Source organism: Gasterosteus aculeatus, chromosome 13 (genome assembly GCF_964276395.1).
Source record: "Gasterosteus aculeatus chromosome 13, fGasAcu3.hap1.1, whole genome shotgun sequence".
Taxonomy (NCBI): Eukaryota; Metazoa; Chordata; class Actinopteri; order Perciformes; family Gasterosteidae; genus Gasterosteus; species Gasterosteus aculeatus.
Genome location: NC_135701.1, coordinates 4,815,213 through 4,830,921, shown reverse-complemented (window position 1 = coordinate 4,830,921; position 15,709 = coordinate 4,815,213).

Here is a 15,709-nt window from a genome sequence, read left to right as displayed (position 1 = left end):
TCGTGCTCTCACTTATTTGCAGTTTCCACACTGTGTTTATGCTTTTTATCCACAACCCATCATCCTTTATTTTAAAACCATAACCGAGTACGTTCTGTTGCATAACTTGAAAAATGACTTTGTTTCGTAAATGTCAACATTCAATATACACTGTATCTGTGGTTTGCATAAATGTACAATGTAAAAGTCTTCTCTGGTGACGTGTTCTGACCGCTTCAGATCATATTTCTCCTCCATCAGGGGGGACAACACAGAATGCCGCCAAATATAACTGGGTGACATTTCTTTGCCGGGTCGTCGTCGTTAAAAAGAAAACAAATTGACGGTTGCGCCTTTTAAATTGAAAGTACTGTACATACGTGGTGAGCTGTGGAGAAAGCAGGAGGAGTAACCTAATGTTGTTTAGTCAAATGAAGACGAGACAGTCACACGGGCCCCGGGGAGCCAGCAACACACCATTTGATTTCCTGAGAACATAATTACACCACAGATTGGTTTTGGAACGCTCACCCTCCCCTGTTATTTTCCAAATGAAGTCCTGTGTCACTGTTGCGAGAAGCAGACCCCCCCCCTCAACCCCCCTCAACCCCTTCGAAGTTCAAATTGTTTATAAGCGCTAGAATGTCGGGGCTCAGTCGGGAGCTCGATCGACTTTGATGAGGATGATGGATTGATGCCGCTTTTGATTGCCCCCGTCGACCTCCAGCCGGGCTGAGATCGTATTTTGGGAAGAGGAGAAGATGATGTGTTTGTGTAGCGTCTGTTTCACTTGAACTCCTCAGTCACCCAACTGAGTCTACATGGTGTAAAGGCTTCCGTGGACGTAACGCGAGGCGGTGACTGTGGGGGTAACACAGGTTTGATCGTCCATAAAAAGGTATAATAGCAATCAACTTTGTATCTGGTGATTTTGATACTAGAGAAGGTTATGAATACATCTGGGTAGCTTTTCTGAGCATTTGGGTTCTTCCTTAGAATAGACATTATAGATGGAACTTTTATCCAAACTGTGTCTGAAATACTAACAAAGAAATGTGGTTGTGTTTGTCAGAAGATTTGGTTTTAATGCATTTTTCTCATTAAACATGAGCTCTACACAACATGTTTCAACGTGTTATTGAATGACTGTCAGTTATGTTATGTGACTTATGATGTAGCAGTAACTCTTTTAATTATGAATTGGCACGAGATGCGTCAATGCGCTTCGGATAAGAGGCAATAAAATATCCAATGAATTAATAAATGATCACTTTCCCTCTGACCATTCAAGCAACGGATTACATTAAATTAAACTTCATTAGTTAATGCAGAATTTAGATCCTTCAACAAAGCGATTAGTCTGGATACGACGAAGATGATCAATCTATTATATTCATACTGAGAATACTCATCAAATGCAAACTACAGCCACTGTACATGGAGATGGATGACATCACCGATCGCCTGAAGGCTAAACACATTGATCGCTGCCTGGCGGCTGGCAGTGATACGGGTCGTAAGCCCCGCCCCCTCCATGTTAGCCAATGGACTTTCTATTTTGGTACTTTTTCTCACTCTAATGTACGTTTACGCTCCGGAAATTGTGTTTGTGGGCAGGAACTCGTTTTCCGCGGCTCCGCAGCCGAACGATTCCTGAGAATTAGAATGTCTGTAGTCGCGATACATATTATATCAAGGATTACACGGAAATGACAATAACATAGAGACTATTAAGATTTTTGCCATGCATAATGTAAATGTGACCTGGAGTGCAAATGTGGTGGCATGTTACACCCCGACTGTGAGAAACCAATCTAATTATAACCCGAGCAGATGGATGTAACGTATGTGCAGAGGCTGCGTGAACCCATTGTTAGCTCTCAGCTGGGAAAAGGTCCTCAAGGGGGGTTTGTTTCAGTCCCGCTGTACGGAAATGGTACAGGAACAGACCCACACAACAAAAACACACAAATGTAGAATTCTATAAGCTGAGTTTACTGCACGGTCCCAGAAAAGACCACAGAAGCCTAACAGAAGCCAGCATGGGCTGAGAAGTTGGAGAGAGGGCCATACTCCCCGAAACATACCACTAAAATACAGCTATAATTCAAATGTGTTATCTCTCATTTAGAAAGAGCAATGGACTACGCCTGTTAAGACGCCTATATCTTCCATGGGAAATACAGATTCTCAGCCTAGAAAAAAAGGTTATAAATACAAAGCTGTTTGTAACAACACCGTACAAGAATAGCCGGGCGAACTGATTGCATCACCGCGGGAGCCCACATGATTCATCGGGCGATACAGAGAACCTGAGAAAAAGTTTGTGATTTATATATAAGTTGTTCTTGCTCTCTCCGAGTTCCTGAGTAGTGTTCCTTGACTATTTATCAACACCTTTTCTAAAAGAAGCCTTCAACACATTAATAATAAAGCTTCACTGTAATCAGTGAAGAATTGCCTCTTCCATAAAAAGTGTGACAGGACGTTAAGACTTTTGACACATTTGAAATGATGTATGATTCCTGTCATGTGGTGTCGGCCGAGTCCTTTTAACATTACGAATCCCCGATTCTGCTTGTCCTCGTCGATGTGTTGTTGGCTCAGAGTAGATCGGGTGAGCGATACTCGACACATGCGAGGGACACAGAGACAGGGAGACGCACACAGGCTCCCCGCTTTATGGACACATTATTTTAAAAAGAAATCAGAGATACATGGAACTGTTCCTCCACGTTTCAGTTTGAAACTGTTCTGCACAAGAAAAAAGGAGGAGAAGTGTGAACGCTGTCAGCGTGATTGACCTTTGCCCTGTGTGTTATCCTCCCTCACAGCTTCTGCTGTCCGCTCTGTGACAGTCGGCCATCCATCTCTCTGCAGCTTTCCTTCAGCTCCACCTCTGACTTTGTCGTAAGGTTAATTGGGTTGAGCCTCAGCTGTAGATCTTACAGTTAACATCAATCAGAGGGCTCTTACATCATTGCATATGTGTGTGTGTGTGTGTGTGTGTGTGGAGTTCCAGTGTTTCCACACTAGGTTGATATTGACTCCACCATCGTTCGCCTGCAGTTCAATGTTCTTTCTGCTCACAGTGACGCTCATCTGGGACCAGTTTCATCGCGGCGGAGTTCCAATTACATTGCAACAGCCGAATTCCAAGATGGTGACAGGAATATCGGCAAACGTTGCGTCATTATGTCAGTCCACAAACCGCTGGGTGACGCCATTCGGAGCTGAAGGCGCGGGAAGAAGACCTGGTCCAAACGCTTCAGAAGCGAGGTCCACCCTGCAGAAGTTCCCTCGGTGGGTGCTGCACTGGGAGGGGGGGGGATGCTGATGAAAGCTGGCGAGCAACACAACAAAACAACCTCTGTGGTTATTTGAGAGCCGAGTGAGGGAAGAATATTGCATTCCTCTAGGCCTTTTCGGCCAAGATACCACTTTCCCCGTGCTGTTTATGTTGGCAGAGTGTAATAAAAGCCCTCTAATCGGAGTGTGCGTTTACATAACCTTCAATTAGATCTGCTCCTATGGTCACTGGGCCTGTTCTGCAGGGAGTCAACTTCCTGCACAGGTACACATGGAAAGAATGCACGTCCATGCGTTTTTATCTATGTGACTTGATTAGTATTTTAATTTGTGATTATTATTCGGATGTATTGTATTTTATGGGTGGCACTATTAACATGTATTTTCCTTGAAAGGAATTGATGTCGATTCCGTGGGGAACCACTTCCTGACACCGAATGGTTTAATGTAGAGAAAGTTTCAGAGAATAAAAGCGTCAACGTAACCATAGTTCAAAAAGATGCTATTAGAACTATTAGAACGAGAGCAGCCGACTGTGATCACTCTGAGCGACATGCTTGGGATTTAATTACAATATAAAGCATGTGATATATTTATAGCTTTTACCCTGATGCTCTGAATACGCTGTTAAATGTATCAGTGCTTACGTTCTAGACATGAAGTCACTATCTGGGTCTTAACACAAAATCTAGCGTCTAGAAAGTCATTAAATACTAAACACGAAGGCCTAATTTAGCTTTGACCTACTAACTAACAATTTATAAACCGTTTATAAAGCTGGCTCATTCGAAGTTCGAAGTTTTTTTTTTTATTATCAGAAACTGCATTAAAACAACCTTGTTGTTCTCTCAGCCGGACTGTTTCAGCACTGTCAGCGCTCCACCTGTGTGCTGAGAAAGCTGCCTCCGTAGCACACTGCCTGGAGGGGGACAAATTGAGATAGTGAGAGAGAAAAATCAGTTGAACTCGTGCACCCGCTGGTCTGCAACATCTCTCTGCTGAGTACATTGTTTTCATAGGGCTTTTTTTTTGCTTTTCTTGCAATAAAATAAATGTCGAGAACCTCAGCATCCCCCTGATGCAATTTGTACTTTAGACATTTAAATCTGCCTTCGGCTTCCCAGGCTGGTTACAGAACATCAAATGCAATCACAGCACATACATTAGATAGCACAACACGTACAGCAGACATCAGGAAATCATCTGTCCCCCCGTGGTCATCATAACGATGGTGACCTGGTGTCGATGCGGATGATGTCATGTACCGTCACGCTGATGTTTCTTTTTAAAGTCAGACAATTATTATTTACTAAACTGTAATATCAATGAGTCGCCAATTACCCTGAAGTTTATGGAGCCAGGATTGCTTGATTGCTCCAATCGTCCAATCAGGATGCTACTAATTCCTGCGGGGCAGGTAGGCTGGAGGTGGAGGCGTGTGGGGGTGAGAGCGGCCGGCAGGGCAGGGGGACGCACTGCGTCGTGGGGGGGGACAGGAGGGCCTGCTGGGGGCCCTGCAGCAGAGGGATCAGGGACACAACATGCGTTCACTCCGTCAGCAGGAGAATCCCATCAGTTTGAGACCAAATGAATCCCGCCATGAGACATGTAACGTCCAGACCTTCTGGGTAGTTGTTGTGTCTGTTTCCTGTTCCTGTCACTCACCCCGCCTCTGGTTTCAGACACCTCCCTTCCTGTGATTGCAAGCCCCGCCCTCATTGTTTCCCCTCGTCTCCTCCCCCTGTGTATTGAGTCTGTGTCTACTACTCCTGCCAGTCTGTCTCTTATTGTTCATCAGCTTACCAGCGATTTATTACGAGTGAGACTTCCCATGTTGTTTTACAACTACAAGCAGTCCTGTGTGACACGAGTCAGATGTTACTGCGATATGTTTTAACCCCGACCTGAGGGGCGGTGATCAAAACACACACACACACACGGTTTTATAAATGTAGCTGTAATTCTGTTGTTATGTACATTCTTTATTATTATGTACTCAAGTTGTCAACACTAATGTTACATTTTAACGATTTCTTTCTATCCACATTGTCCTTTTTCTCCAATAAAGCCCTGATGAATTGAATGGAAACCAAATCAGTGTTATTGTTGTCGGTAGCTTGTATGCACATGTGACATCCCTGCATGTTTCAGCATTATAGTAAGTCGGCGGTTCATAATAACTGCGTGAAGTTTTTATTTCTGCTCCATGATCGCATCTAAATATAGTCATCATAATGAAGGCCTGTCGCCAGGAGGAGACGGCATTGTGCGATTTCTGCAAACCACGGAGACGTTGCATAACTACGTCTCTGCAACCTCTCAGAGCAAAGGACATATCAAGGGAAGGTTTTTTGAAAGTGGCGAGTCCACCGAGGTCGACTCGATGGTTGGTTCAAATTTGGCCACAAAAGACGTTTCGACACCATGTTCCAACAGAACTTGGAGGACAGATTTTGCTCCGCTCTTCACAAAGGCTGTCACACGGAATTTAAATCATATTATTATTATAGTCAGGCACTTTGAAACATAATTAACCTCAACTAAAAACCTGGAAGCGTTGGATGCAGTTATCTTCAATAATACGGATTTGTCAGTCAGAGAAGTGTTTCTGTGGCCAGAAATGGATATTACTGAATAATGACTCTTTATGCCCTGAGTTTCATAAAGATGGTCCTCAAACTTGTTCAGGTGGAATCACAAAACGGGTCCTCAGCATCGTGTAATACACTTAGTTCTCTGGGTAGGTTGAGTTATATATATGCATAAGATTTAAAAGGATATATTTCTTTGATGATATATGTAATCGTATCTATATATGTTATTAACTATAATCTATCTGCCTGCATGAACTTTAGAATTTCCCCTCCTTTCCTTGAAAGGCAGTTATGTCCCTCTGACGCGAGACACCATGTTGTCTTGATCAATTTTATTATTAATAGGGTGTCATTTTCTGTCCGCAGTAGGATCTTTTAATATCTCACTTCTGTATCATAATCTGCTACGACCTGCCCTGACTTCTCCCACTGCTGCACCACCAGGTGTGAGCAGATCTGGCAAAGAAATGACTCGCCTGTATCTGAGCAGTTTGACAGGAAGGTTTCACGGGGATTTTGAGGTGGGGTTTTTTGACAGTTTTTTATAATTTCCTGCAGAGAGTTGACCTGAACTCCACAAGCTGGTGCCGCAGGTGCTTCATGTTGCAGCTCCCGCTTCTTTTGATTTACAGGCTTTTAGTGTCAGCCAGGCAAGCTGAATATTTGTTAAATCCATCCACATGAATGATATCAATGTGCATGTCATTGTTGTGCATGCATTTTATAAATGTTTTATTTTTTGAATAGATGGTTTCAGTGCTGCACGGACAAAAGCACCACATGAATAGGACACAGGACTCCGTCTAGGTAATGTAACAGGAGACGGACTGTTAAACATTCCATTAATATATTTTGTGACCTGTAAAGTTGCTTTTTGTCTGACAGGATAACCTGCTTTGGTGACCATGGTAACCGCAGAAACTACTGGTTTATAGTTAGTTTCTGAGCTCCCTGCATATATGTATATACAGTACATATAGGCTCCCTGCATATATGTATATATGGTCCCTGCATATATGTATATACAGTACATATAGGCTCCCTGCATATATGTATATATGGTCCCTGCATATATGTATATACAGTACATGTAGGCTCCCTGCATATATGTATAAATTGTATATATGGTCCCTGCATATATGTATATACAGTACATATAGGCTCCCTGCATATATGTATATACAGTACATGTAGGCTCCCTGCATATATGTATAAATTGTATATATGGTCCCTGCATATATGTATATACAGTACATATAGGCTCCCTGCATATATGTATATATGGTCCCTGCATATATGTATATACAGTATATATAGGCTCCCTGCATATATGTATATACAGTACATATAGGCTCCCTGCATATATGTATATATAGTATATAGGCTCCCTGCATATATGTATATATAGTACATATAGGCTCCCTGCATATATGTATATACAGTATATAGGCTCCCTGCATATATGTATATACAGTACATATAGGCTCCCTGCATATATGTATATATGGTCCCTGCATATATGTATATACAGTACATGTAGGCTCCCTGCATATATGTATAAATTGTATATATGGTCCCTGCATATATGTATATACAGTACATATAGGCTCCCTGCATATATGTATAAATTGTATATATGGTCCCTGCATATATGTATATACAGTACATATAGGCTCCCTGCATATATGTATATACAGTATATAGGCTCCCTGCATATATGTATATACAGTACATATAGGCTCCCTGCATATATGTATATATGGTCCCTGCATATATGTATATACAGTACATGTAGGCTCCCTGCATATATGTATAAATTGTATATATGGTCCCTGCATATATGTATATACAGTACATATAGGCTCCCTGCATATATGTATAAATTGTATATATGGTCCCTGCATATATGTATATACAGTACATATAGGCTCCCTGCATATATGTATATATGGTCCCTGCATATATGTATATACAGTATATATAGGCTCCCTGCATATATGTATATACAGTACATATAGGCTCCCTGCATATATGTATATATAGTATATAGGCTCCCTGCATATATGTATATATAGTACATATAGGCTCCCTGCATATATGTATATACAGTATATAGGCTCCCTGCATATATGTATATACAGTACATATAGGCTCCCTGCATATATGTATAAATTGTATATATGGTCCCTGCATATATGTATATACAGTACATGTAGGCTCCCTGCATATATGTATAAATTGTATATATGGTCCCTGCATATATGTATATACAGTACATATAGGCTCCCTGCATATATGTATATACAGTACATGTAGGCTCCCTGCATATATGTATAAATTGTATATATGGTCCCTGCATATATGTATATACAGTACATATAGGCTCCCTGCATATATGTATATATGGTCCCTGCATACATGTATATACAGTATATATAGGCTCCCTGCATATATGTATATACAGTACATATAGGCTCCCTGCATATATGTATATATAGTATATAGGCTCCCTGCATATATGTATATATAGTACATATAGGCTCCCTGCATATATGTATATACAGTATATAGGCTCCCTGCATATATGTATATACAGTATATATAGGCTCCCTGCATTTGTGTTATGTATTGTGTGTACAGATATGTACATATGTTTTAATGTTTTTCTATAAGGGAGTGTCGTGGTGTGATTTTTGATACTTGTTGTTTTGTGTTCTTCCATTTCCCTGGCAGTAGGAGACGGCGGAGGGCGAGGTTGGTGCTGAACGAGACACACCTGGTTCCCATCCCACCTAATCACTTGTGCCATAAAGACAGGCTCTGCTCGTCACTCCGGTGTTGAGTATTCCCGCTCGTACCCGCTGCAACTCGTGGCTCCCGGCTCTCTTCTCCCGTGCTCTACGCCAGCCCAGCCAGCTCAACCTCCGTCGTCTCCTCCGTTTCCAGCGCCTTGTGTTTTTTGTGTATCCTGCTGTGAGGATTAAACCTTTTGAAGACCATCTTGTCTCCTGTCTCTGCATTTTGGGGTCCACCGATAACCGCACCGTGACAGAATACTCTGGCCAGTCATGGACCCCGCAGAGACCGACAAACTACGGCAGGCATTATCCATGCAAGGCACCCGAGTTGGACAACACGAGCAAGTAATCCACGAAATCATGGAAACGCTCCAGAAACTCTCCTCCGGGGTCACCCAGCTCAGTAGTCGTCTGGATCAAGTAGTCACCCGGATCCCCTCGTTGGCCCCCACCGGAGATCCACTGGTTTCGGCCGCGGCAGCAGCAGCGCCCTCAGCCCCGCTTCCCAGCCCTGTCCGTGAACCTCACATCCCCACCCCAGACAGGTATTCGGGTGAGTTAGGGACATGCAGTCAGTTTTTACACCAGTGTTCTCTAGTCTTCGATCAACAATCTGTGACCTATGCTGCTGATAAATCTAAGATAGCTTTTATTATGAGTTTATTGTCTGGCCGGGCCTCTTCTTGGGCGCTAGCCATCTCAACCAGGGATTCTGCAGTTACAAACTCCTACCTAGCTTTCGTGTCTGAGATGCGCAAAGTATTCGATCACCCGGTGCAGGGTAAAGAAGCCGGTAACCGGCTCCTTTCCCTCCGCCAGGGGTCGGCGTCAGTCTCTCACTACGCTATTGATTTCCGCATCTTAGCAGCGGAGAGTAATTGGGACGAGGCTGCACTACAAAGTGTTTTTCTAAAGGGGTTAGCTGACAGTGTTAAGGACGAATTGGCCGCACGTGATGAGACCCAGTCTCTGGACGATTTGATCTCCTTAGCTATACGGCTGGATAACCGGCTACGAGAGAGACGTAGGGAGAGGCTAGGCAGACAGGGAAACCCCCTCCCCTCCTTGCTGAACTCACCGTCTCCGGCCGAATTCCTACAGCCATCTCCGGCCACCGTTCCTGCAGCAGCTCCAGGACCCCGTTTTTCTTCCACCCCCAGTCGTGAAGAACCCATGCAGTTGGGAAGGATGAAACTGTCCCTGGCCGAGCGGGAGCGCAGAGTCCGGAACAGGCTGTGCATCTACTGTGGGCAGCCCGGACACTTCCTCGCCACCTGCCCTCAGCTGCCAAAAGGGCAGGCCCATCAGCCACCGGAGGGACGCTGGTGAGCCGAACCACATCCCCCTCCACACCCTCCAACCGCATTCTTCTCCCCGGCATTCTCCGGTACGCCCAGAACTCCTTGCCATTACAGGTTTTTGTTGATTGTGGGGCAGATGATAATTTTATTGACTCCGAACTATGTACTCAAGCTAACCTGCCAACGGAGACTCTCTCTGTGCCCAAAGACGTTTTTGCATTGAATGGTCAGTTACTCGCTCATGTTACTCACCGTACTGCTCCTATTTCCCTCCAGCTCTCTGGTAACCATCAGGAGATCATATCTTTTTTTTGTCATTCCCTCGCCCACCTGCCCTCTGGTCCTAGGTCTCCCCTGGTTAAGATTGCACAACCCCCATATTGACTGGTCTAACTCGACCATCACCAATTGGAGCATTTTCTGTCATTCCCATTGTCTACATTCGGCTATCCCTTTCCGTACCCCCTCACTGCCAAGCCCGTCTGAGACCATTGATTTGTCCAACGTCCCCTCCGCCTATCACGACCTCCAGGAGGTTTTCAGCAAGGACCGTGCACTGTCTCTCCCTCCTCACCGTCCTTATGACTGCTCCATTGAGTTACTCCCCGGCTCCCCCCTTCCCTCCAGGAAACTGTACAATTTATCTAAACCCGAAAGAGAATCCATGGAGCAGTACATTACAGACTCATTAGCGTCGGGCCTCATTCGCCCCTCCGCCTCGCCGGTGGGGGCGGGTTTCTTTTTTGTGGAAAAGAAAGATAAGACCTTGCGGCCGTGTATTGACTTCAGGGGCCTTAATGACATTACTGTTAAAAACAAGTACCCGCTCCCCCTGATCGATTCCGCTTTTGGCCCCCTGCATCATGCTACAGTGTTCTCAAAGCTGGATCTTCGTAACGCATACCACCTCGTCAGAATCAAGGAGGGGGACGAATGGAAAACTGCCTTTAACACACCACTCGGCCATTTTGAATATCTGGTCATGCCTTTTGGGCTGACCAATGCCCCCGCAGTTTTTCAAGCCCTCATCAACGATGTGCTTAGGGATATGCTCAATCGTCTCGTGTTTGTATACTTGGATGACATTTTGATTTTTTCCAGAGACCTGGAGGAACACGTGCAGCACGTAAGGCTGGTGTTGAGAAGACTGCTGGAAAACAGATTATTTGTAAAGGCCGAAAAGTGTGAGTTTCATGTCACCTCTGTCAGCTTCCTCGGTTTTGTGGTGGAAAAGGGACAGCTGAAGGCGGACCCTGCCAAGGTCCAAGCGGTGGCAGAGTGGCCATCCCCTTCCACCAGGAAGCAACTCCAGAGATTCCTGGGATTTGCTAATTTCTATAAGAGATTCATCCGTAACTACAGTCAGGTATCAGGACCACTTACCCAGCTGACGTCCTCCAAACTCCCCTTTTTGTGGTCACAGGCAGCCGAGACTGCATTTAGACGTCTTAAGAACTTGTTTACCTCAGCCCCTGTGCTCTCTCACCCAGATCCCTCTCTTCAGTTCATCGTGGAGGTGGACGCGTCGGACACCGGTGTTGGAGCGGTGCTCTCCCAGCGATCCCCTGTCGATCAACGAACTCACCCCTGTGCCTTTTTCTCCCGTCGTCTGACCCCAGCCGAGAAGAACTATGACGTGGGTAACCGGGAGCTTCTGGCTGTGGTTCTCGCTCTCCAGGAGTGGAGGCATTGGCTGGAGGGATCCACACACCCGTTCCTAGTATGGACCGATCACAGGAACCTCTCCTACCTACGCTCGGCCCGTCGTCTGAACTCGCGCCAGGCTCGGTGGGCCCTGTTCCTAGGCCGCTTCCAGTTCACCCTCTCCTACCGTCCTGGGTCGCGGAACATAAAACCAGACGCCTTATCCCGCCAGTTCTCCTCCCCTGTGGAAGACCTTCCCGTGGAGACCATCCTCCCTGCCTCCTGTGTGGTAGGAGCAGCTAGGTGGGAGGTCGAACAGGTGGTCCAGGAGGCACTACGTGACCAACCCGCCCCGGAGGACTGCCCCCAAGATCGGCTGTTTGTTCCGCCCACGGCCAGGTCCTCCGTGCTCCAGTGGGGACATGCTTCAAAGATCGCCTGTCATCCCGGTTCTCACCGGACCCTCACACTCCTCCGGCAGCGTTTCTGGTGGCCTACCATCGCAGCCGACACCAGGGAATTCGTCTCAGCCTGCTCCGTTTGTGCTCGCAGCAAATCCTCCCACCAAGCGCCCGCAGGCCTCCTTCGCCCACTGCCGATTCCCCACCGCCCCTGGTCCCATATTGCAGTAGACTTTGTTACTGGACTCCCACCTTCGGAGGGTAACACTGTTATCCTTACTATAGTTGATCGTTTCTCCAAGGCTGTGCACTTCGTCCCTCTGCCCAAACTCCCCTCGGCTCTAGAGACTGCCAACCTCCTCGTCCTACATGTGTTCAGACTCCATGGCATTCCTCTGGATATCGTGTCGGACCGGGGGCCTCAGTTCGCCTCTCGGGTCTGGAAAGCCTTTTGCCAAGCGTTAGGGGCGTCGGTCAGCCTTTCGTCTGGGTACCACCCTCAGACCAACGGTCAGACGGAGCGGGTCAATCAGGACCTCGGGTCAGCTCTCCGTTGTGTCTCTGCTAAACACCCTGCCTCTTGGTCCACCCATTTAAGCTGGGTGGAATACTCTCACAACTCCCTGGTCAGCTCCGCCACAGGCATGTCTCCTTTCATGGCCTCCCTGGGTTTCCAACCTCCCCTTTTCCCCATTCAGGAGACCGAAGTGGCAGTCCCCTCTGTCCAGGAACATCTCCGGCGAGCCCGCCGGGTATGGCGCGAGGCTGGTGCGGCCCTCAGACGTACTGCTGCTCGCAATCAGCGATTGGCGGACCGACATCGCTCCCCAGCGCCCCCATATCAGCCTGGTCAGAAGGTGTGGCTCTCCTCTCGGGACATCCCGCTCCAGACCGTGAGTAAGAAACTGGATCCCAGATACATCGGCCCTTTTGAGATTGAGATAGTGATCAATCCCAGTGTGATGAGACTCAAATTGCCTCCGGAATTACATATCCACCCTGCTTTTCATGTGTCCCTATTGAAACCTGTCTCCACCAGCGATCTGTGCCCTCCGGCCGAACCCCCGCCACCCCCCCGGCTTGTTGACAACCATCCTGCTTACTCAGTCCGGCGGCTGCTGGATGTCCGCAGGCGCGGCCGGGGGTATCAGTACCTCGTGGACTGGGAGGGTTACGGTCCTGAGGCGCGGTCGTGGGTGTCCCGCTCGCTCATTTTGGGGCCGGACTTGTTGAGGGACTTTTATCGGGAGTTCCCCGACAAGCCTGGTAGGCCGCCAGGAGGCGTCCGTTGAGGGGGGGGTACTGTCGTGGTGTGATTTTTGATACTTGTTGTTTTGTGTTCTTCCATTTCCCTGGCAGTAGGAGACGGCGGAGGGCGAAGTTGGTGCTGAACGAGACACACCTGGTTCCCATCCCACCTAATCACTTGTGCCATAAAGACAGGCTCTGCTCGTCACTCCGGTGTTGAGTATTCCCGCTCGTACCCGCTGCAACTCGTGGCTCCCGGCTCTCTTCTCCCGTGCTCTACGCCAGCCCAGCCAGCTCAACCTCCGTCGTCTCCTCCGTTTCCAGCGCCTTGTGTTTTTTGTGTATCCTGCTGTGAGGATTAAACCTTTTGAAGACCATCCTGTCTCTGCATTTTGGGGTCCACCGATAACCGCACCGTGACAGGGAGACAAGTGTAAAAGCTTGTTCAGCGTGTGTATTTTACTCATCAGGCGTTTTCTCGGTCAACGACCAAATTGATATTTCAAAAGCTGGTCACACAATTTCAAGACTGCATTTGACCTTTTACCAAACAAACCATGAATCATCTTTGAGTGTCTGCTGCGCTCTGTGAGGTCATTATCGCGGGGTTAATATGGGACTGCGTCTTGGGTCGATGGGGATTGCAAAGTGCCAATTATCACGGAACATATAACACTTCATCCAATTAGTCTTTTTTCCTGCAATAGTTAACGTTATATTTGTATTGCTGATGAGAACTCCCCAAGTCTCAATCTATCTTGAATACAATTACATTTCAAAGTTTGGGTAGAGGTTCGGATGGAGCCGCAGTAAAGAGAAACCGTTGACCAATCAACCTCCGCTCGCCCTCTTTGACATCCTTCATTCATGACACTCGAATGTGACCCTAAGGCGGCACCTTTTAGGGTGCTCGTATGTGCAGTATGTGCAGCGCATCCACAGGGCCACAGCAAACACCCTTCCAGCCCCCCCCACCGTCCTCCTCCTGCTGGAGCCACTTCAACATCCCACCCTGCGAGCACTTCATCACTGCTCGCTCACTTTTCTGCTGCTGAGGTCCCGGCGCTGGAATGGTGCCATCCTCGGCGAGTGGTCAGCGGATAACAAACGTCTCTGTCCCCGAGGCCCCGGCAACGGTCTCTGATCCATCTTCAGCACTCGGCTGTTGGCGTGCCGGTAAATCCTCAATTTCGCGGGCGCACTCCAGTTAAAGAGAACAATCGTAATGTACGACACCGGTTGCACCTACAGAGTGCGGAGAGACAGCTTTCCCAGAATGCAGATGAGGCACCTGTGGGGGGGGGGGGGGGGTGGTCCTTCACTTCCCAAATCAATTTGCGCTTCATTCTTTGATCCGAGGTCACCTTTGAAGATCCTCTCTGATGACCACAGAGTCTCCACCTGGCCCACTTCATACACACACACAAACACACGGAACCTCCTTTTTTTTCACCCTCATACTTATGAAGTTCAGAAGAACGACATGAACACAAAAGTACCCATCCGATCTGACAGAACACTTTCCCAGCAGACACTGACGGAATAAATCGTTAACCAGATATGTTTTCTTTACCTCTGGCTATTGATCAAATACGGGGTCTCTCCCTGCTCTATTTCACACGCAGCCTATGAGTCCTTTGGTTGTGAATCTGTGGGGAACTGATCAGACGCCGCGTCCCTCTGGCCTGCTTTATGTTCATCAGTCACAGCGTTAAAAGAGCATGCGGGCAGAGGTGCAAACGCCACTGTACGGGGAGATTAAAGTGTAATCCGTGTTAAAAACAACCATTATCGGGTTTTTGCGGTGATGGTTTGTTTTTTGGCCGTGGGTTGATGGTGGAGAACATGAGGCGTCTGTGCCAACAGCGATGCATCTCGGTACATTCATTTGCTTTAAAGGAGGAGTGATTTATACAGAATGGAAGCAACCTGTGTGTCCATCAAAGGTTCATCTTAAATCACCTTTCTATTGTTTGATCAAAAGTATTCTTCTCGTTTCATTTTCTAATGACAGACTTCATAGCTTTGTTTAAGAACACAGCGCTCTGAAACATTGAAGGCAAATTGCTTCTTCGAAAGCGTCCGGTTGTTACTCAGAAACCCAGCTGGATACATGCTGGCTGTGATTGTTTGATAACTGCTCCGTCTCCATAAAAGCGTCTGTATGAACCGTAGAGGAGGGTCGGCATAGAAACAGCCGGCCGCCAGAGGAGGAGAGACGACAGTCACAGCTCCATCTCCTCCCCTCAGGCCCGACATACCCGACCCTGAGACAGGGACATTTCCCAGGGTAATGAAGATGCATCCGGAATTTCAAAACAACAAATAATCAATCAATATGCACATTATTTAATGATTAAATATCCATACATACATTGATTCATATGATATTTTAAGAAATTGTAATTGTAATTGCTGATGTGGTTGCCTTCCAA